This window comes from Mauremys mutica, unplaced genomic scaffold (assembly GCF_020497125.1).
Source record: "Mauremys mutica isolate MM-2020 ecotype Southern unplaced genomic scaffold, ASM2049712v1 Super-Scaffold_100350, whole genome shotgun sequence".
NCBI classification, from domain to species: Eukaryota; Metazoa; Chordata; order Testudines; family Geoemydidae; genus Mauremys; species Mauremys mutica.
Window position 1 is genome coordinate 108,774 of NW_025423321.1, and position 22,944 is coordinate 131,717.

The following is a 22,944-nucleotide window of genomic DNA, read 5'->3' on the forward strand; positions in this document are numbered from 1 at the left end:
CAGAGGAAGCAGGATCATCTGTGACAGGCTGGACCACTGACCTATCAGCTCTTAACTCCCAAATTTTCAGTAAGTCTGTTATCAGTGCCTGTGAGTATAATTGAAACAACTATACTGGGCTGGACCAAAGAGGTCTGTGTCTTGTCCTCCCACAGTAGCCAATACCAGGTTGCTCAAGAGTTAGTCAACAAGGCACCACTGGGAATTGAACCCAGGAACTCCTGTTTACAAGACAGGTGCTTTAGCCAGCTAAGCCATGGTGCCTGCCTGTGGCATCAGCACAGTGTCTGCCCACACCTGACTCCCTGCCATCCCCACTGGGGCCTGAAAAGCTTTGCTTGTGTTTGGATTCTGCAAAGCAGAGGAGCAGGTGAGGTTTTCCTTGCAAGCTGTGTGTGTGTGTGTGTGTGTGTGTGTGAATCTTTGGCCAGGTCTGCTCTACAAGGTTACTTCAGCATCATTATATTGCTTAGATGTGTGAAAAACACACAACACTCCCTCGGTCAGCAGTTTTTGGCTGGTGCACACACTGCAATACCACGTCTGGCGACAAAATTGCCCTGTTTTGGTGACAAAATAAAACCACCTCAACGAGAGGCCTAGTGCTTTTTGCAGAAAACTTAAAGTGACAAATGTCAGTGTAAATGCTGCTGGTCATTATATCACCATAACTGGCCTCCACCAGTATCCCACCATGCCTGCCGTGAACTCGCTTGCCCTGCATTTCTGCTACAGAGGCTGAGTCCCTCCCCTTTCATAGCTCCAGAAAGTTCTGACAGCTGAGCCACTATCTATACTGGGATTAGTTTGATAGAACTGCATTGCCAGCCTAAGTAATGTAATTACACCAACCTAATTTTGTAGTGTAGACCTGTCCAAAGAATCACACACACACCTTGGGAGCAAAACTTCATCTGCTTCTCTGCTTTATAGAATACAAACACGAACAACACTTCTCAGGGCCCAGTGGGGATTGGCAGAGAGTCAGGTGTGGGCCATCTTTATCCCAGGAGAGATGGACTCTAAGGGTACGTCTCCATTGCAATGGAAGCCCAGGTGTGGCACGCTGTGCTCAGAGCAGCACCGGGAAGCCCCATATTCACCACTCTCATATAATGATGACATGGTTTGTTCAAAGTCTGCCTTGTGACGTATCATTTCAAAAGTCTTGATCTGTTGAACATTAATATCGTGTTGGATTGTGTGTGCTCGCATTGGTTGGGAAGTTATGAAGTTTTGCTCTGTGTGTTTTACTGAGATATGTTATGAGGTTGAGAAATGCCCCCCACCAGCCTTTCAGGTGTGACAAGGGAGGAGCCAGACTCGCTGCTGGCCCATTGAAGGGATCCACACTCCCAAAGACTATCCCAGGAACCGTGTACAATGCAGACTTCTCCGAGATAGCACAGAGACAAGGGACACTGCTTGAGTCACATGGTAACAAAGGAGCTTCCTAGCAAGTTGGAAGAAACTATGAAAGAGGGGAAGAGACATCATGACTTGGCCTCTCTCCCCCACAACTCAGCAGGTGGAAACACACCTGGAGGACAAAGACTGAACTGATTCAGAAATCAGAAGAGAATAATAACAATAATACTTTCAAACCAAAGTCCCCAAACAGACTAGTATTAGTTTTTCAGCAGAAAATTTTCAGTTTGGGGAATTTTGTTTTCTCAGTCAGACCTTGCCAAGGGAAGCAGGGAGAAAATGATGGAGTTGCCTCCTTCAGAACAGCTTGGCCTAGACACTAGCTCTGGTTCACAGCTCTGGCCTTGCTCGGGGTGAGGGTATTTTAATAATTTGGGCAGGTGCCAGGGTGTTTGGGGGAGATGATGAGGATGTTCCCTTTTGAGATAAAAACTAAGAAATACAGCAGTAGAGAATTTCTTTTTTAAAGAAATCTGGGATTTAGACATTTTATTTAAAGCAAGGGAGTTCTGAGTTTCTGAGAAGGTTTTTGTTTGCAAGAAGCAACATTGTTTGATCTGTCATTGTACCAAAGGGGGAGATGGTTGTCTACAAAGGAGGGGTGAAAACTAAACGCATCCGATGAGGATGGGATTTGAACCCATGCGTGCAGAGCACAATGGATTAGCAGTCCATCACCTTAACCACTCGGCCACCTCATCTGAGCTGTTAGAAAACTGGACAGGAGGAGAAATCTAAGGCCAGCAGAGCTAGGGACAATAAGGAGTTTTTAAATACTAAGCGGAAGCAGGGGCTGAATGAGCTCCCCGCTCACATCTAGTGAGGAGCTGGGGGAAAGACTTCAGGAACAGACCGTGTTTGCATAGACACACCTACTCTGCCTAGGTATGCAGCATGATGGGGCCGCTTTCCCAAAATGACCAGTTTTGGCTGGTGGCGGGTTACAAATCACTTTAGGATTGAGTGGAATGAAATGTTATTATCCTTCCTGCATGAGTGAAGGGCAGCAGAACATACCTAGTCCGTCCTGATGGAGGGGTAGGTGGGTGAGGAATAGCTTTTATTGGACTTCGTAGAAGTGATTGAGAACATCACCCTAAACCAGTGGTCCCCAAACATTTCACACTGTGCCCTCTTAGCCATGGCTGTGGCCCCTCGGAAGCTGCAGTCAAGAACCGAGGCTGGGAGTGGGGCTGTTGCTTGCTGGGAAGAGGGGTGCAGATAGGGGTAAGGGGGTCGAGGCAGAGCAGGGAGTCAGAGGCCCAGGCTGAGGGTGGGGTTGGGGAAGAGCTGGGGCAGAGTGGGGCTGAGTGCTGGTCCCTCCATGGGGGCTGGCTGAGGCCCTGAGGTGCCCCCATGAATGTTCCTCTGTGTCCCCCTAGGAGTCATGCCCCACATTTTGGGAACCACTGAACCCTACTCACTAATCAGTGGCTAGTGATGCCAAAGCCCAGGGAAAGGGAGAACAAGTGCGGGGCCCCCAGCACTGGAACCATGTGAAGGGGCTGCAGGAGAGGGGCTATGGCTGGTGGCCCAGGGAGTTAAGGGCATAGGGGGCACAGGAGGGGGCAGGAGTTAGGGGTGAAGGAGGCGCAAGGGTTGGGAGTGCAGGAGCTAGCAGTAAAGGGGGAGTGGGGATTGTCCAGGGGCAATGGGGAAGTGCCAAAGTACAAGCTTTGCCCAGGGCACCATTTCCCCTAATGCTGGTCAGAGCAAACAACTGGAAATGACCCTTCAGTGAGACCAGAACCATAGTGTAGAAAAGCCCCTTTGTTAAGTGGTGGAGGCTGAGGGCTTAGGGAGATGAGTTAGAAAGCAACGGACGTCTTTCTGTGGAGGTTTGATTCTTGCCTGTTAGGCAAGGCTCGTGTGTGGTGTCTCCATGGCTGCACTTTCCGTCTCTGATCTGCCACAGGGAGCCAAGTCTAGACATATTCAGAGGCTCTATGCCAGCGTTTCTCAAACTTCCTTTCACTGTAACCCCCTTCTGCCAAAAAAACTTACTACATGGCCATGGAAAGAGGGACCAAGCCCCTCCACACTGAGCACAGGCAGAAGAGACAAAGCCTGAGCCCTGCCCCAGTTAGGGGAGGGCAAAACCAGAGCTTGAGGGATTCAGCCCTGGGTGGTGGGGCTCAGACTTTTGGCTTCAGCCCCAGGCCCCAACAAGTCTAATGCCAGCCCTGGCAACCCCATTAAATCAGAGTCACATCCCACTTTGGGGTCCTGACCCACAGCTTGAGAACCACTGCTCTGTGCTGAGGGGAGAGAGTTTTCCTGTGGGTGTAGTTAAGCCACTTTGCAAGAGGTGGCAGCTATGTCAGTGGGAGAAGCTATATCGGTGGGTGTGCAAGCTGTGGTGTTTACCACATTTAAGAAGTTTAATCAAACCCCATTTTAAAAACCACCTGTGGTCTGGAAATGGCAAAGGAGCTCGATGAAGCAGGGTTTGTCCTTCAAAGTCTTGGAAATCACGATTCCCTATTCAGGTCATTGTGGGGGTATAGCTCAGTGGTAGAGTGCTTGATTGCAGCTCAAGTGATCTTCAAGAGGTCAGATTAGATGCTCTAATGGTCTCTTCTGGCCATAAAGTTGACTAATTTCTGAAAAACTGAGTGTAGCATTGGGAGCAGCGTCTGATGTTTTCCTGTCTAGCCGGCTTGCTTCCTAGAACGAACGCTCCTTGAATGGGGTGATCCACAGGGAGTAGCTTAAACCTCCAAAGTGCCTGGCCAGGGGCAGGACATTAGCACAGCAAGGGAGGGGTGTGGCAGTGACATCACAAAGGCCTTTTGCAGGACCTCAGACTATTGGTCAAAGGTGGTGGGGAGGTGGTGACCTCACAGAGAGATGCTGACATCAGCCAGGCAGGACAGGGGCGAGGGGCCAGGGAAACCTCAGAGACCCCTGTGGCTTTGCTTCAGCAAGTCTCCTTCTCCAGGTCTCTCTTTGAGGACTGAGAGAGTATTCGGGTTCACGTACGTGAGCGCCAGGAGGAACCTCTTTTGAGTTTTCTCCTTCCCTTTTCCTGATTTTACTAGAAAACAACCATCCCTGTTTAGAAGGTAAGAGCCTCCTCGAGGTTTGAAACCTGTTCAGTCTGGTCCATCTGGTGACAGTTGAATTTTAGACATGGAAAACACTAGCTTAAGAGACAGAATTTTATTCCGCACCTGGGATTTTGTCCCTTAGAACCACTGGGGTCATTAGGGTTTGTCCTTTTTGTTTCACCTTTTCCTCCATCCATCCCTTCCTCCTTTCTCTTTGTCTCTTGCTTCTTTTGTCCTTTCACCTGTTCTCCTCCCAACACCAGGAGCTGTGTGTGTGTGTGTGTGTGTGTGTGTGTGTGTGTGTGTGTGTTGCAGGGGAGTGCTCTGCAGCTCCCACTGTGGGAGGTCCACCCAAAATGTGGGGCTGAAATAGTGCTCGGGCAGTGATCCCCATCAGTGACCTGGGCCATCCTTTGGGCTCTCTGGTGAGAACCCTCAGCCTCCCGTCCTCATTCTCTACCCTGATTGGCTGAGCAGGGGGTTATTGACAGGGAGGATACTCGGGTCCTTGTTGTTCTCTTTTAAGCCCAAGGAAATAAGTCATAACCTGTTATATGTTTGACAAATTTTGCTGCTTCGCTGCATTAATGGTCTCTGAGCAGTTCATGATTCTCTCTAACATTGCAGTTCTCCTCAAATACTTGCTGAATAATTACTGTGCACTGTTGTTGGTCTGGAGCTCATCTGAGAGCACTTTAATCAGGTCATTCCATGTGTGAAATTCAAGGTCTGATGGTTAGTTTGAAAATCAGGGCTCTTAGGTCCTATTCCCAACTCTGCCACTGGCTGGCTGTGTGACCTAAGACAAGTCAATTCTCCTTTCTCAGCCTTAACTTCTCCCTCTTTCAAGAAGGGATAATAATGATCCGCTCCTACCTACCTCACGGTGGGTGGAGGATGGGGATCCACTGGAGAGTGTCACTAGGAGTATCAGAGGGGTAGCCGTGTTAGTCTGGATCTGTAAAAGCAGCAAAGAGTCCTGTGGCACCTTATAGACTAACAGACGTATTGGAGCATGAGCTACTGCACATGGCTAAGCAAACAGAACAAACCCCCAATCCCCCCTGTGCTTTGGGAGCCAGGTTTGTGGTGGGAATTCTGTAGTTCAGATGACTTCAAGCCTGGGCATTGTGATTCTTTACCAGTTTCTCTGGCATTGGGGCAGTTTTGTGCTCACAGCTGTGATGGCCGAGTGGTTAAGGTGTTAGAGTTGAAATCCAATAGGGTTCCCCTGCACAGGTTTGAATCCTGCTCACAGCGAGGCCTGTGTTTTAGCCAGTCTCTCACCCGGGCAACACCTCTGTACAACCCCCTGAGACACTCTCAATTCTCTCCCCACCCCAAGGAAATCCTGTTCTGCTCCTTTCCTAGAGATCCCTGGGACACCCCCTCACACTGTGTCCCTGAGGGGTCAGGCAAACTCTCAGCACCTGTAGCCTCTGCCACTCACCTGGTGCCCCATAGATCAGCCATAGCCCTGGTTCTGCTCCTCTCTCTAGAGTGCGAAAGGAGCTGAGTCAGCAAATCCATAGGAGCTACGGGGCTGCAGAACCAACAATTAAAAAATAGGTGCTCAGCACCCACTGGCAGCCAGCTCCGCCCCACCCCCCTACTACAGGCCTTGCTGACAAGCTCCTCCTCTTCCCCTTCAGCTCCTCCCACCTGCCAGTGATCAGCTGTTCAGTGGGGTGCAGGAGGTGCTGGCGGGGGAGGGGGAGGAGCAAGGAGAGGAAGAGGTGGGAGCTTGGGGGAAGGGGTGGAGTGGGGGCAGGGCCTGGGGAGGAAAGGGGGGGGTTTGTTCTGGGCCGGCCCTGCAGGGAAGCACCGACTATCACAGTGACAATAAAACTCACCAGCATTGCTGGGGAGGCTGAGGGAGATCCGCACTCACCAGGTCTCTTCTCTCCCCCACGGTGAGCAAGACACTGCTCTCTCCTGGCTCTCACTCTAGCAGCTGGACGCCAAGGAGCCATTTCCCCACAGGAAGTGCATCGAGTGCCCCTGTGGTGCTGGGGGGCTGGCGCTGCTGCTGCCTGTGGGGCTGGGAGGGGGGCTGATGTCTGCACAGACTCTCAGCTGCCAGGCCGGAGGGGGCACTTGGGACCTTACCAGACTGGCTCAGTGAAGACGGGGGGTTGACAGAGCAATACAGACGCTCTCCAGAGCACGGAGCAGCAGCCGCCCATGCAGCCAGGCAATGAGCATTTCCCACAGCCTGAAGCCGAGGGGGAGGCAGCAGCTGCTGTTCCAGCTGCTCGGGGACAGGCCCTGTCAGCCAACAGCCACTTCTTACTCCCCACAGCTAAGGGCGTCGGGTTCCTCCGGTGGGGGTGTGGAGCAGCCGTTCGTTTTCCTGTTCTTTTTGTGTGCAACTGCTGACAAAAACATCCCAGACAGAGAAGCAACAGGCCAAAATACTACCATGTATCTGCCAAAGTATTTCAGCTGGGAGAGTGTTAGACTGAAGATCTAGAAGTCCTTGGCTCAATCCCAGGCTTTGGCAGGCCCTTTCATCTCTCTTTGTGCAGGGGTGGCTTGTTTTCTGGGAGCACAGCAGTGTCTGCACCCAAGCTGAGTTCCTGAGCTTGGGCTCTGCAGTAGGAAAACATAGAATGGGCTTCTGCCCCTAGTTGGCCCACCTGACCTTTAACAAGGAGAGATGGGAGCTGTCTTTCCCAAAGACGGCAGGGAGAGAGTGAGGCAGGGTGACCCTCAGGAATGGTGCCAGAGGGCTGCTGGGCAGTGACAGGCAGGGATTGGGGATGGAAGCTCCTCTACGCAGCTGAGCAAGGGCAGTACCAGGGAAGGGGCATCTGTAAAAGTGACCCAGCAACATCTCTCCTCCTCTGGGCACCTAGAGCAGAGGCGGCTGAGAAGGGAAGGCTTAAAAGCCACAGAGCAACTGAGGTCAGGGCTAGAGGAGGGCAGGACCATGCCTATGTGTGGCCTTCAGACAGGCACAAAAACCCGCAGCCAGGCTGCTCCCTGCCATGCCAAACACCCATTTTCTTTGGCAAGTCAGGAAGGGCAAAGCCTAGACTGGAAGCACCTGGGGCTCATGTCCCAGCCTTTGTGACGCCCACCCCCCAACTCCTTCCCGGGGCTCTAGCTGAAGCCAGAGCATTGGCCGGAGCGGCCAAGAAGAGGTTCCAGCCCTGCAAGGAGCAGGACGTTCAGCACAACGGTAAAATTGCAGAAACACAACCACCAAAGGACTTAAACCCTCAATCCACACTCAGATGCCTTATCCATTAGGCCACATGGTAACATGAGAAAAACCACTCCAAGCACTTCTTTGGAAAAGGCGACATTGTGTTTCTCAGGTCATCTGCTGAGGGGGGCCGAGACTCTCTGGGCACAAGAAGTCGAGTTCCCAGCGACACGTGAGACTTAATTCTATGGAGCCGGGTGCAGGGTTTTGGCAGGGAGGCTCAGGCATGGGGGATTGGGGTGCAGCGGATGGAGCGGCTGTCTAGGTGCGGAGATTTAGTCGCACTGAGGCACAGGAGGGAGGAGGAGGAGGAATCCTGCTGACAGGCAGTGGCTGTGCAGAAAAAGAGGAGGGGTTCCTGGGACTTTTTTTGCCTCTCTTTTGCCTGCCTGTTTGCTCTTGTGCTGAATGGTGAAGATGGTCTCAACAAGGCCAGGTAGCTCAACTGGTAGCACATCAGGCTCTTAATCTGAGGGTCCAAGGTTCAAGCCCCTTTCTGGGCACTCAGCTTTTAAGTTGCCTTGTGCGCCAGGAGCCAAATGATTCCTGGTGCTGTCCACCTGCCACATGCGGATTCCCAGAAGCTGTGGCCATTTCCTGGAAAGGTTCCTTTCCTCAGGAATCAGGAGAGAGGCCACATCCACAGGAGCAGGCCTGGAACACACAGTCTCTGGCTGGCAGGAAGCGCTGTGGGGCCAGGTGCTGAGAAAGCCCAGAGGGGGAGCAGCAGAGATGAGGGGAAAAGAGACAGAGAAGCAATGAGGACAGAGCACAAGTGTGCAGGGGGTTCAGGTCTGGCAATTGTGGGGAACTTCCCTGGTTTATACATGACCCTGGTGGAATTGGCCAGAGAAAGGATCTGAGTCCCCACCCCCTTACCCAGAGGCTGCCTGACCCCAAGGACGCTCTTTATACTCTCCTGTGTGGCAGAGACCTCGTAACCCCAACAAGGCTGGGCCCAGGAATCCTGGGGGGTTTGATGACCCCCAATCTTGTCATGATCACTTGAACAGGGCTACAGTGTCCCCACTCTGGGCACTTCCCTGACCCACTCCTCATTGCATGTGCTTCAAGCAAACACCATTTATTACCCAGCAATCAATGTAAAACACAAGGAAAGATGGGAAAGGAAAACACATCACCCTGTTCTGTGGCGCAGGGAGATCACAACCAGCGTCTCTGGAGGGTCAGGGCAGGTCACAGTCTCTCCCTCACATGTCCCAGGCCTCCTCCCCAGGCCCTGGCTGTGCTGCAGGGACACCACAGGCTGGACACTTGCTCTGGCAGTGGCCACATGCTCTAGGTGACAGGCCCCTTGTTCCCAGTGTCAGCCCCCATGTAGGGGATATGATCCCCCCACCCCCAAAAGTCTGGCCTGCAAGATCTCTTGATGGGTGGCATCTCCTTGCACTGGGCCTTCTGCCCAGGGTCCCCTTCCCTCTCCCACGCTGCTCACTGCACCCACCTCCAGCCCCAGTGCTGCTGCAGCTCTGCCTCCAGCTCCCTGGGCTGCTCCTCTGGCTCCGCTTGCTGCAGCTCTTCTCCTAGCACAGATCTGCTCCCTGGGCAGCTTCTACGGCTCGTGCTGCTCTGGCTCGGCTCCCAGCACAGATCTGCTCTGGTTCTCCCTGGCTGGTGCAGCTCTGCTCCCCAGCTCTTCTCGGGCTCCTGCTCTCTCCTTAGCTCCGCCCCACTCTTTATTTAAATTATTTAAATTATTTAAATCCAAAGTTCTTAAAGATCCCATCAACAACAAAAACCTAAATGAAAAATTGAAACCAAAAACAATGCTTAATTTAAAACCCAAACATTAAGAAAAACTTTGTTTTTAAAAATAAAAACTAACAAATGCCATAAATTAATAATTTCAACATTTTATCCAAAAGGTGTGCTACAGCAGGATGAGAAAATAACATAAAATAAATAAGCCTGACCACTAAAGCCTCCTATAAAGGAATTGAATCCTTGAATACTGGCCAAATCTGTATAAAATATGCAGAACTATGTCAAAACTGGTGTTGCAGGTCAGCCATTCGAATCCAGAAAATGTCAATTAAAAGCTCCATTCCAATTAAAAAAAACAAAACAACCCAATAAACCAAAACAGTCACAGCCTGAAACAAACCTACACAGAAGCAAAATTAAACCTGTGCCAACATTGGAACAAACTATGTAAATTTCTAATTCTAACTTCTTGTTTCTCCCAGGAGGAAAGTGTTTTGCATCTCAGTAACCAGGCTGTCACTGCAGCTTTCCTTTCACTAAATAAGAAGTGGCAGTATCATAGCCAATGAGGTTAATCCGAGGCGTGATTATTGCTAGTTGAAAACTTTTCCCAATGCCCTCAGTTTTCTCTATGAGAAATTGAAATTGTATCTTTGCACTAATATCCCAAATGTGCAAGTCCATCCCCTCAGAGCAGCCCCACACCCTGAGCCCAGGGGAGAATCTCAACTGGTTTGTGCATTTGTAACCCTGGGGCTTGAAACTGATGAGAGAAAGGGAAGTGAGTGATCTTGGAGGTTTCCGATACCACCTGCTGGGAGCAGAGGGAATTGACTGAGCAACGTCCTGGCTAATTTTCACCTTGTTCTCTGCCAGCAGGCTCCACTGGAGAGCTCGGGAGTGACTTGACCATGGCAGCACCCTATGTACATTTTGGAGCCATTGGGGTGAAATGTGAGTACTTTTGGGGTTGGGACCCACATGAGAAGGGATGTGGACAAACTGGAGAGAGTCCAGCAGAGGGCAATAAAAATGATTAGGGGACTGGGGCACATGACTTAAGAGGACCTACAGGCCATATCCTGTATGTTAAGATAAGGTAAAGTTAGCATCTCTATAGTGTGACCTTTTACTCAGAAAGGAAAATTGACCTCTAGCTTGTTACTTAAAGAGAGAAGTACCCACGCCTGTCTAAGAGCTTTACCTAGACCAATCGACAATGGAGAATGGCATAAGGGGTTTTTCAGTGTTGTACCCACAGAATTAACACGTACACCACAAGGGAACTTATGTGCATATGTACATGTCATCAACACGCACAAACATACTAGCCTATGAAGTAAGCGTACCCTAATGTTTTGTGGGTAAGGAATGAAATTTGGGCATAGGAGGAAGGATTTCCGGCACTTGTGCCCTATAAAAGAGGTAACACACCTCACTAGAACACTTCGCTGTATCATTCTGACTTACTTCCTCCACTCTCTCTCTATCTACTATCAGTAGGCTGTACTTGTTCTTAAACTTTAAGTTTCAAAGTAACTCGGCTAAGCTCGATTTCCCTAAGTTTTTATTCTTTGTTTATTAGGATTTGATTTTAAGTTTAACTTATTCAAGTAAACATTAGCTTTTTCTAAGCACTGCATCTTTCACTCAAGAATTGAGAAACCTGAACTGCAAGGCTGGTTCTGTGTCTCTTACCACCAGGTTATCAAGGAAGGGTGTGAGTATATTAACCAAAACTTTGTTGCATATATGCCATATGTATCTTTTGAATAGCAGTAATGCAACTGTAACTTTATAACTCAATTAAATTAAATAAAATGTAAGCTAATAAATTAAATTTTCATCATATTTTCCAAATTAATATTATTAGTACACCCTAAATCAGGCTACATGGGACAGAGAGTTGGAGTGCAGGGGGATGAGAGCACTGGCTAGGGGGTGCAGGCTTTGGGGTCGGGTTGGAATGAGAGGTTCAGGGTGCAGTAGAGGGCTCAATGTTAGGGCAGAGAATTGGGCTGTGAGGGCTCTGGAACAAGGCCAGGAAAAAGAGAATTGAGGCATGCAGGGCCATCCTTAGTATTTATGGTGCCCTAGGCGAGATTATGAAACTGGTGCCCCTGTGCCTGATCTGCTCTTAGCAACACAAATATAAGCATACAGTATTGAAAAACTTGCCACATTCACGTTATTAAAACCAGTTTAATTTAATGAAGCACAATGTAATGCTGATGCACTGGCACTAAAGAAGTAGCACTATAGAAAAAATTCTGATTTGACAGAATGATGCAAATAGTATAATTTTTTTAATTTTGTCAAAATTTTATTGGAAATGTATATGAAGAGGTATTGAAACAAAGATTTGTTTTTAATTAAAAGCAATCTTTCTGGCTTTTTTGGCTGCAAAATCAGTTTAATAAGCTGGGTCTCCAAACAGTGGGAAAATATAACCCTAGTTTTACTGCTAGGTAAACGACAAAGTGACCAAAATGAAGTCAGCACAGAATCATCTAATCTAGATTAAGGTAGCACAGAAATGTTACAGAAGTCCTATTGTGCCTTATTTTTGTTTGGAAAGACATTAGCAATAGCAGCACAGTCACATGATAAAATACATGATAAATCACTGCCTCTAAAGTTCCATCAAAAACTGACATTTTCACAGCTCTAGCATGATCTGCTGTACAGATTCTTCACAAGGAAGTGTCCCTGGCCTTTTTAACTCATATTAACTATGTAATTACTTTATGAAAGTTGGAGAAAACATTGTGAAAACGTAAAACATTGGCTGCCCAACTTCTGGGCTGGCAAAAGCTATACTGACTCACAGGAAAAAAAAAAAGCAGGAGAATCTTAGTACAACATATGGTCAGTCTATACCAGGGGTCGACAACCTTTCAGAAGTGGTGTGCCAAGTTCACTGTAATTTAAGGTTTCTCGTGCCAGTAATACATTTTAACGTTTGTAGAAGGTCTCTCTCTATCTCTATATTATATAAATAAACTATTGTTATTATCTGAGGTCCTGGCCACTGGTCCTGCTCAGGCCACTGCCAGCTGAGTAAATGAAACCCCAGACCGGCAGCAAGCTGAGCGGGGCTGGTGGCTGGAACCCTAGACAAGTATCCCAGGCCCTGCTCAGCCCCCTGCTGGTCTGGGGTTCTGACCACCAACTCCTGCCAGCCAGGATCCCGGCCGCCAACTCCCCTCAGCCCGCTACCAACCTGGGATTCTGCTCACCCAGGCTGGCAGGAGGCAGAGTGGGGCCGGCGGCTGGGCTCCTGACTGGCAAGGGGCTGGCAGCTGGAACCCCGGAGTAGCAGTAGCCTGAGTGCTGCCAGCACCCCAGACTGGCAGCAGACTGAGCCACTCAACCCCCCCACCGGCCCTGCTCAGCCCGCCACCAGCCCACTCAGCCCGCTGCCGGCTGAGTGAATGGAACCCCAGGCTGACAGCAGGTTGAGTGGTTCAGCCGGCCTGCTCAGCCCGCTGCCAGCCTGGGGTTCCTTGGGGGTCCCCAGGCCAGCAGCAGGTGCTGAGTGGGGCCGACGGCCGGTATCCCAGCTGGCAATAGGGCAGCAGCCGGAACCCCAGAGCAGTGATGGGCTGAGCCGCTCAGCCTGCTGCTGCGTACCACCAAAAATGAGCTCACCTGCCACCTTTGGCACATGTGCCGTAGGTTGCCGACCCCTGCTCTATACACCAGTAAGGAGATGAGCATATTACAGTTGTTGGAGGGCTCTTATCAGGAGTAACAGGCTCCCCTCAGCCCGCTACCAGCCTGGGATTCTGCAGAGTGGCAGCAGCAGCAGCAAACCCTCAGGTCCAATCACACGCCAATGGGCACCACCAGCCTTACGGACCATGGTGAAGTTAGCACAGCATCTGAGCTCAGGGACAGGTCACCCATGGAGCCACAGCAGCTCATCCTGCCCAGTGCAGCTCCCCCAGGATGAGATGGATCGCTGGCAGCTGCCAGCCCGGGGGAGAGGCGCTCCCCAGCTAGGGTGACCAGATCCAGATGTCCTGATTTTATAGGGCCAGTCCCGATATTTGGGGCTTTGTCTTATATAGGCACCAATTACCCCCACCTAGAGTGACCAGACAGCAAGTGTGAAAAATCAGGACGGGGGTGGGGGGTAAAAAGGAGCCTATATAAGAAAAAGACCCCACAATTGGGACTGGCCCTATAAAATAGGGATATCTGCTCACCCTACCCCAACCCCCTGTCTTGATTTTTCACACATCTGGCTAACCCCAGCCCAGCCCTGTGTGACATTCCAATCCTGGCTCACTGCCAGGAAGTGAGTTACTTTCACTTTCATTCCTCAGCAGGCAGCCAGCCAGCCTCCTCCCCCCACGTACCCCCCAGCACCTCACCCAACCCAGCCCTGACGGAGGAGAGGGAGGAGAGAGAGAGGGATGCTCCTGGGGAGGAGGGAGAAAGGAGGGGGTGCTCCATGGGGCAGGGGCGGGAGAAGAATGGATGTTATGGGGGACAACAGAGGATACTGGTTCCAGAGCCGCAGAGCTTGCCTCACCTCACCTCAGCCGGGGGAAGAGTCACACTCACAGGTGAGCTCCTTCCCCAACTTCTATCCCCTCCCCCTCCCCGAGACCCCAGCAGACAATCCCCTCCCTCAGACTGTGCTGCATTCGGCTCTCTCTAGGACCCAGCAGCCCTGCTCTTACATGCTCCACTGCTTCCCATCTGTCCAGGCTCCCAGCAGAGCAGTGCCCCCAGACCTAGTGGTGCCCTAGGCGGCTGCCTATGGCAAAGGATGGCCCTGGAGACATGAGAGAGAGATCAGGCTAGAGCAGAAAGTGGTTGGGGGGGGTGAAGAGTTTGAAATGGAAGAAGAAGAAAAATCTTCTACCTGCTCCCTCTCATCCGAGCATCTAAAAACCAGGTGAGAGACATCTCTCCCCCACTGCAACATCAGTGGTGGGCTTGAGCTGAGGAAAGAACTTATCTGCCCAGCAGCTCCAGCACACCTGGGCTAGGCCATGGACATCTCCCCCCAAAGATCTGGTGTGGCTGGCCTGGGACAGGGGAGGGGCTCCTCACCTCTCCATTGGGGACATGGCGGGATGAGAGATGTGACAGGGCTTTATGGGAAATCATTATTTGCCTGATTCATGTGCCAGTCCTAGTCCCTGCTGACCCAACAAACTGTTTATCCTGCATGCTGATGCCAGTTTGGAGGGTCTAGGAGCAGTCTCCTACCAGGAAGTGGAAGGCAAATGTAAATCTGTGGCCTTTGCCAGCTGAGGACTGTCTGATAGCGAAACTCACTATCCCATCCACCAGCTGCAGTTCTTGGCCTTGAAATGGGCCATCACTGAGAAATTTCGAGACTACTTGTCCGGAGCTCAGTTTCAGGTATGGACAGAGAACAATCAACTGACATGTGTGTTAACAAGGGCTAAGCTGGATGCTACAGGGCAGAGATGGGTGGCTACTTTTGCTAGCCATAACTTCAGCATTCAATACCAGTGAGCTGGTATAAGGAGTGTGATTTATCAGGATCACCAATTCTTGGCTGGAGGAGGATGTAAGCAGGGTCAGAATGACCTCTACCCTGCCATCTGTTGGTGATGTGTTGTAAAGGCCTTTTGTTGCTGATGTGCATGGTCACACCCACCCCGCATTGCATGATGGGGGTGATTGTCCAAATGGTGATTTTGGCTGCTGTGGGATCCCCAAATTCTTTCTTAATAGGGCAGGAGTAATAAAGTGTAGTAATCCTGGTCATATGAATCAAAAACAGTAGAACGGTACTTAGCAATTCATGATTTCAGGACTCACCCGAACCTACATAAAAATCGTTAGACAAGGGACATGGGTTCCAAAGAATAGCAATTTAAGAGAGTTTGAAAATAAAATATTTGTGTTTAACATTCTGAGATTCTTCTGAACTTTCTAAATGCACATTTTAAGGTTTTCTTCTCTCTTTAGTTGAAAAATAGAATTAATTATTATCCTATTACAAATAATGTAATATAACATACACCTAAAATCTCAGACAAATAAATAAAAATTTTAGTTATACTGAAGCAGGTGGTATCTGATGCTACTTAAAAGCTTAAGTTTGCAGGAATATAGGGCGGAATGAGAACCTGGCAGAACAGTTTTGCTGGAAGAGTTAGCAGAGTGAGATTGTTAGTCACAGGTCAGTTGGTGGGTTTATGCAAATACTGGACTCTTGGATGGGAGCAGGGAAGGGGCACACGACTTCTGTGGCACATGCACCACCTCTGCAACTAACGTTTGCTACCTCACTCCCTAACAACACACCTTTTACCTCTCAGGACCAAAATACACCGTGAAAGAGATCTAACAACATAAGCTTAGGGTGAGCAACTGCAGCACTAATAACAATTTTAAGAAATTCAAAACCACCTCTGCCTTTCCACACCAGGGACAACAGAAAGGACATACAAACATCCATTTCTACCTCCCTCCAAGGGCTGCCGTTAGGAACCCATACCCCTTAATGGTGAGTACTTTTCAGACGAGGGTGACGCTCTCAGGCCTCAAATGCCAGGTACTACACATGATCTGAGCTCAAAGTTGACCCAAAATCAACAGGAAAATACACTGGATTACTCCTGCCCCAATAACAAAGAGACTGGGGATCCCGCAGCAGCTGAAATGACCGTTTGGACAAGCACTCCCATCATACAATCCGGGGTGGGTGTAACCATGCAAATGACATCAGCCCCAAAAGGCCTTGACGACAGATCACCAACAGATGGCAGGGCAGACTTCATACTGACCCTGCTTCGACTAGATTGTGGCAAAGATTCCAAAACACCGAACCTTAAAACTCACCTAACGGTGGTCAATCCATCCTCATCGTCGTAACCGCTCGTTATACTCCACACCCGAACGTAGCCCTCATATGGACAACATACCCTCCTAATTCAGTGTCTGTACGTTAACCTTTTACCCCCAGTCCGGGCTATTGCAGATTATGTATTACTTACTCCACCCCATTTTAAACCGAATTTCGCACCCCTTGGGTAAGCTGTATGTTGTTCCCCGAGCACCAGAAACTTCTACGCCGAAACTCTGTACCGTACACTTTTTTTTTCTTTGAACCTCATCTTAATAAAATGTTGACTTTTGTTTGAGATCCCGGCTCCTGTTCCATTGCAACGTGTGTGAGTTCGCTCCGCGTTTTAGTCTGCTAATACGGCGGGGAGCGATTGAGCCAGAGGTACTTGCCTGCTGCAGACACGGATCCAAGGCTGAACCTCGTCCCCCACAAGCTTGAAAGCGTAACTGAAAACAGTTTAAGAGGTGCTCCCGTCTCCCGCACTCAGCTACCCAGCTCCCAATGGGGTCCAAACCCCAAATAAATCCTTTCTACCCTGTAGAAGCTAGCTGTAAAATCCTGTGACCAGGGCAGCTGCCTAGCAGCCTGCGCATCTGTCTGCCAGAGCGAGAGCGTGTAAGGCACTAATCCGGATAGTGGCGGCTAGGTGGCAGGGGGAGGGTTTAAAGAAGCAGCAGAGTGGCGCAGCGGGAGCGTGCTGGGCCCATAACCTAGAGGTTGATGGATCGAAACCACCGAGAGCCTGGGCCATGAGGCAAGAGGTGGCTGAAGCGAAGCGGCGGCCTGCCATGGAGCTCCCTGGCGCCTCTGGCTCCCTGGGCTGAAGGCAAGAGGCAGGCCTGGGTGTGGCGAGGTCCTCCTGTCCTGGAATGAGGCTGCAGTGCTTCCTGGTCCCCTAATGCTTAGAGCTGGCTATCAGTGATTTCAGATCTGTTGGTCTGCAGCAAGACTCTACATTGAGTATTAATCAGCTCTGTTATTACACAGAGAAGAACAAAAGGGTCAAATGGTGCCTGGAACCCTTAAGAAGAATCCACCCCACCGAGTACAACACTTATCGCTACCTGCTCTCAGCTCCACTGAGAATGTTTTGGGGTCACTCCTTGCCTGTATCAACCTAGGGATTTTGGAGAATCCCAGTTAACAGGTGCTCCAGTGGTGCAATTGGTTAGCCCGCTGTACTTATAGGGCAGTGCTGAGAGGAGCTATGCTCAGGTTGTGAGTTCAAGCCGCACCGAGAGCACTGGTTTTCATTAGCCAAATGGCTTCACCCAGTTATTTGGCCCTGTGGAAGGTAGAATTCTAGCCCTGGGGACCCTGAGGCAGGGGAAGAGTCAAAAACACCCCCTTTACCTATTACCTCTTCTCTAGAGCACAAGTCAGAACCTGCAATCCTTTCTGCCCCCCCCCCTGCAGCCCCTGTGCCAGGATCTGTCAAGCAGAGCCTAGAGTCCTGCCCATCCTTGACCCCTGAGCCTGGAGGGAGAGGAGCAAGGAGCCATTGTTAGAGGGCTTTCCATTCCCCCGCCCACTTCCCTGGCTCTTGTCACGCAGACAGCAAGCAGCAAAAGACCAGAAGTCGGAAGCGCAGACAAAGGGATGGATACTGGCTTTAGTTTCCAAGCAAGCAGATTTCAAAGCCCTTCACAAAGTCGGGCTTATCTCTATACACCCACAGAGTCTGTTCCCCAGTGTCCCCCTTCCCAGCTCTGACACCGCAGAGCGTTTACCCCACATCCCTACAGACAATTCTTCCCTGGGTGCCGGCGGGTGAGTCCTGCCCACATGCTCCGGGTTTAGCTGATCCCCATATTTGGGGTTGGGAAGGAATTTTCCTCCAGGGCAGATTGGCAGAGACCCTGGGGCGGGGGCGGGTTCACCTTCCTCTGCAGCGTGGGGCACGGGTCACTTGCTGGAGGATTCTCTGCACCTTGAAGTCTTTAAACAACGAGTTGAGGACTTCGATAGCTCAGACATAGGCCAGGGGTTTGTTACAGGAGTGGGTGGGTGAGAGTCTGTGGCCTGCGTTGTGCAGGAGGTCGGACTAGACGATCATAATGGTCCCTTCTGACCTTAAAGTCGATGAGTCTATGAGCTCTGACACTGCAGCGTGTTTACCCCACGTCCCCCTTCCCAGCTCTGACACCGCAGAGCCTGGCCTGTGTCCCTGTTCCCCGTTCCCTATTCCCATCCCCCCATTAGCATGATTCCAATTTCCTCTTCCACTTCCTGTCTGACCCCAGTTTACACAGTAATATTCTCAGCTAGACCTTAACCAATGATTGTAACTAACCAATTCTAACCTATTGTAACAGAATTCTCTAACCAATTACTTCCCACTCCCCTAATTAACTTACACCCAGCAAAATTAATTTGGCAACAGACAGAAACAATTAGAGGACCAGACAGACTGACAATAGAAAAGTGGGGGCCAGAAAGATAAACCCTACAGAAATGAGGGTTTCACAACCACAACCATTGAGAAGGGATTTCTTGCCAGACCGGATGCTCCCTTAAGATCTGTTTCTTTATCTGGTGGTGATGGGCACTATCGGGACAGGATCGTCTTCCTAACAGCCCAACCCCACCGTAGTTCAGTGTGACGGGTTTGGGAGGTGAGGATGGGACCGTTCGCTTCCCAGCTTATGGCTGCCCCTGCTGCTTAGCCAAAGGCCTTCGCCTACGAACAAGGCTCAGACTCTCCTAGGGAGAGAAGGCCCAGACACAGGCAGACTGGGATTTTGGGTCTTTGTGTTATACCCCTGTCACTAGCTAAGTGATAAAAATACACCTAAGTTCTTAAAGTCTAGGCCTGTACAGGCAGTCTGAATCTCTGTATTCTAACAGCCATCGGCCCCTGTGGGAAAATGATCTATTCAGGGTTGTCCCTAGACATTTTGGTGCCCTACACAGCACCCCCGTCCCCCAGCCCGAGCTGGCAGAGCGAAGCAGGCTGGGGCCAGGTCACTCCACTTCCCGCCGCCCGGTAATTGCAGGGCAGGCCCGACCCCACACTCACGGGGCATCGGGAAGTGGAGTGATCCGGCCACAGCCTGCTGCACTCTGCTCCCAGCCTTGGAAGTTGGAGGATGGGGGGAAAACACCCCCCAGCACTCACCAGTGGCGCGGCTGGGAGCTGGTGGAGCAGAGCAGGCTGGGGACAGGTCGTTCCACTTCCCACCGCCCGGTGAGTGCCGGGTGCGCCTGATCCCTCCTGCCGTCCACCGGGGTGTAGCTCAGGGGAAGGGGCGGAGTGGGGGGGATGGGGTGGAGCAGAGGTGGGAAGAGGGGGGTGGGGGCAGACCAGGGGTGGGGGCTGTGGGGAAGAGGCAGAGCAGGGGCAGGGGCAGCTTTCCTGGCCGGCTCAGCCAGCCGGGGGATTGAGTTCGCCGCTGGAGAAGTATGCAGCTGCGTAGGGCACCAGGAAATTTGGGGCAATTTGGTGCCTCCACATCCCTTAACCAGGCAGTGTCCCTGTAGTGTGGGCTGTCTTCATAGGTCCTTTCTCAATCTTTCTCACCCTCTTGTCTTGAGTCTCCTGTGTCTCTGCTTTCTAAGCACAGATTAACTCTGGCTGTTCAGAGGAGGGGAGGACCATGCCTATGTGTGGCCAGCAGACAGCGACAAAGACCCCTAGCCAGCCTGCTCCCTGCCATGCCAAACACCCACTGAAGGCCACCCACAGACCAGCATGTGGGGCGGCTGCTGATGCTTTGTGGCCAACATCAGAAGATGGTAGGAAAGCAGGGCCAGCCCCCCCTGGTGGGGCCTCTTACTGTTCCCACTCCAGGTGCTCACTTTGGCAGTGGGGCAGGAGATTTTACCCCAAGAGGCTTTTCCCCAGCTGGCGAGAAGCAGAGAAACACCCAGGCTCCAAAGGTGCTATGTAGCAACCCCCCTCAAGCACAGGGACAGGCGCACACTTGGAAGAGGGAAACTGCTCCACACGCTAGCCCGGGCAGCTGCCCATTTTCTTTGGCAAGTCAGGAATGGCAAAGGCGAGACTGGAAGCACCTGGGGCTCATGCCCCAGCCTTTGTGACACCCAATCCCCAACTCCTTCCCGGGGCTCTAGCTGAAGCCAGAGCATTGGCCTGAGCAGCCAAGAAGAGGCTCCAGCCCTGAAGGGAGCAGGACTTTCAGCACAACGGTAAAACTGCGCAAGCACAACCACGAAGGGATTCGAACCCTCAATCGCCTGATCCGAAATCAGACGCCTTATCTGTTAGGCCACGTGGACAAACAGAAAAAGGCCCTCCAGGCACTTCTTTGGAAAAGGCCGAAACTGACGCATCCGACAAAGTGGGTATTCACCCACGAAAGCTCATGCTCCAATACGTCTGTCAGTCTATAAGGTGCCACACGACTCTTTGCTGCTTTTTCAGACACTGTGTTTCTCATGTCAGCTACTGAGGGGGCTGAGACTCTCTGGGCACAAGAAGTCGAGTTCCCAGCGACACGTGAGACTTAATTATCTGGAGCCAGGTGCAGGGCTTTGGCAGGGAGGCTCAGGCATGGGGAATTGGGGTGCAGCGGACGGACCGGCTGTCTAGGTGCGGAGATTTATTCTCACTGAGGAGGAGGAGGAATCCTGCTGACAGGCAGTGTCCAGGGCCGGTGCAACCACTAGGTGAACTAGTCGGCCACCCAGGGTGCCAAGTGGTTGGGGGCACCAAAAAGCACACTCAGGGGGGGCAGTGGAGTGGAGGTGAGCTGGGGCAGGGGTCTGGGGGTGGGGCGGAGAGGGAGGGCTGCCTGCAGCAATAACAGGGGGCGGGTGTGTGTGTGCAGGTGAACCGCTCCCTGTGCCAGCTCACCTCTGCTCCGTCTTCTCCCCTGAGCACACCGCCCCCGCTCTGATTCTCCTCCCCTCCCAGGCTTGCCGCACTAAACAGCTGATTGGCACCACAAGCCTGGGAGGTGGGAGAAGTTGAGCAGCGCCGGCGTGCTCAGGGGAGAAGGCGGAGCAGAGGTGAGGTTGGGTGGGGAGCTGCTGCAGTGGGGGCTGCCCGGCTCTTCCTCATGGCCCCCACCCCTGCACTCACTGCATGGTAAGTGGAGTGACCCAGCCCCAGCCTGGTCCACTGCCCTGGCTCCCAGCCACGCCGCCAGCAAGTGCTGTGGGGCAGTTCCCCCCCCCCCCAAGTTTGTGAGCCAGGGGAGCAGAGCAGGCTGGGGCCCCAGGCCTCCATGGGGGGAAGCAGAGGGGGGCTGGCCCCAGGCCACCGTGGGACCAGGGGGGATGGCTACTTCCTGCGGGAAGTGGAGTGACCCGGCCCCAGCCTGCTCTGCTCCCCTGGCTCCCATGCTTGTGTTGGTATTGGCTGGATTTGTGCGGGTGTTTGTGTATATTAGCAATTGTGTGTATGTGGCTGGATTCATGCATGTGTTTGTGTATGTTTGCAATTGTGTGTGCATGTGCATGCTCTGCTGCCCTCTGCCGGCACGACAACCATTTCTCCGTATGTCACAGCCCCCGTACCGTCAACCCCAATGGTGATTTCCCCATCTTACAAAGGCTGGCTGGCCTGACCTGTCTCCCCTCTGCGGAGTGTGGTGGGGCTGCAGCTCACCCCCTGTGGGGCAGGAGTGCTAAGGTGTGGGGTGCTGGGCTCCAATGCACCTGGAGAGCAGCTCAGGTGAGGCAGAGCAGGGCATGTGGTGTCCATTCTGCGTTGCCTGGTGCGAGGCCATTGCACAATCCCCAGCCACGCTGCACAGCGCACCCTGAGAGGGAGTGGGGCTAGGGTCTACGGGGCTGGTTCTCTCCCTCCCCCAATATCTCCCTGCCCCAGGCTGTGACGGGCTAGCTAGTCTGTAAGTCCCAGGGGTCTCTTTGTTCCAATTTTAAAGATAGGACCTGTCTTGTTCATGGATGGGAGGATTTTTTTTCCAGGGATCTCAGACGAGAACTGGGGCACAACACCTGGTTTGTTAAGGCCACAAAAATGGAGGCAGGAACCTCTTCTCTCCTGCTGGCAAAGAACCCCAGGTACCTAAAAGACAGGGACTCACATACCTGAATGGGCTTTAAAAAGGCAGTGGTTTCTTGTTTCCGCAGACTACACATTTTAGCAAACTTTAGAATTCCTTGGTGCTAAACTCTGTGAAACTCCCCTTTCTCCTTCACAGAGGGTTTTAACGCCCCTTATCTCACTCAGGCTCAAAACTGCCCAGAGTTCTAGAATTATCCCTGTTCCCATTGGGCAGATGGGGAGGAGCTTGAGGTACAGAGAAGGGAAGTGACCTACCCAGCAAGATGGTGGCAGAGCCAGAAAGAGAAGCCACCGGCCCTGACTCCTGTTCTAACAGACAAACACGCCCCCCCCCCCCCGCCCAAGGCAGGGATAGAGCCCAGGAATCGAGATGGTGGGGAAATTTCATTGAAACCGTTTCTGTCAGAAAAGCCCATTCAGACTAAACCAGTTTGTTTCTCAAAATCATAACAAGTGGGATGAAAGTTCTTTGCAAAAATATGTTGTTGCAAAACAAAAGCATCTCCTGTTTCTCATAGTGTGTTAAATTGTCTCCTCGCACACAAAGAAGAGACACGTAGATCTTGAAAATTAGATAAGATGCTTCACTCTGAGCTATGTAGTTGCTGCTCTTAACAATTTCAAAATAAAAAATACAAATCAAATAGACTATTTCAGCTATTCTATTATGTGTTAATCTGCTCTGTGTAAACGT

General features: G+C 51.4%; 4 non-coding genes across 4 annotated transcripts; 2 read left to right on the forward strand and 2 right to left on the reverse strand.

Annotated features, from left to right (window-relative positions):
- Positions 1–190: 190 nt before the first annotated feature.
- On the reverse strand, positions 191–264 carry TRNAT-UGU. Its single transcript has one exon. It is a non-coding gene; the product is annotated as a tRNA-Thr (tRNA).
- A 1,783-nt stretch (positions 265–2,047) lies between these two features.
- On the reverse strand, positions 2,048–2,129 carry TRNAS-GCU. The gene has a single exon. It is a non-coding gene; the product is annotated as a tRNA-Ser (tRNA).
- A 3,527-nt stretch (positions 2,130–5,656) lies between these two features.
- TRNAS-UGA lies at positions 5,657–5,738 on the forward strand. The gene has a single exon. It is a non-coding gene; the product is annotated as a tRNA-Ser (tRNA).
- A 4,212-nt stretch (positions 5,739–9,950) lies between these two features.
- LOC123361028 lies at positions 9,951–10,090 on the forward strand. The gene has a single exon (XR_006576103.1). It is a non-coding gene; the product is annotated as a U4 spliceosomal RNA (small nuclear RNA).
- Positions 10,091–22,944: the final 12,854 nt, after the last annotated feature.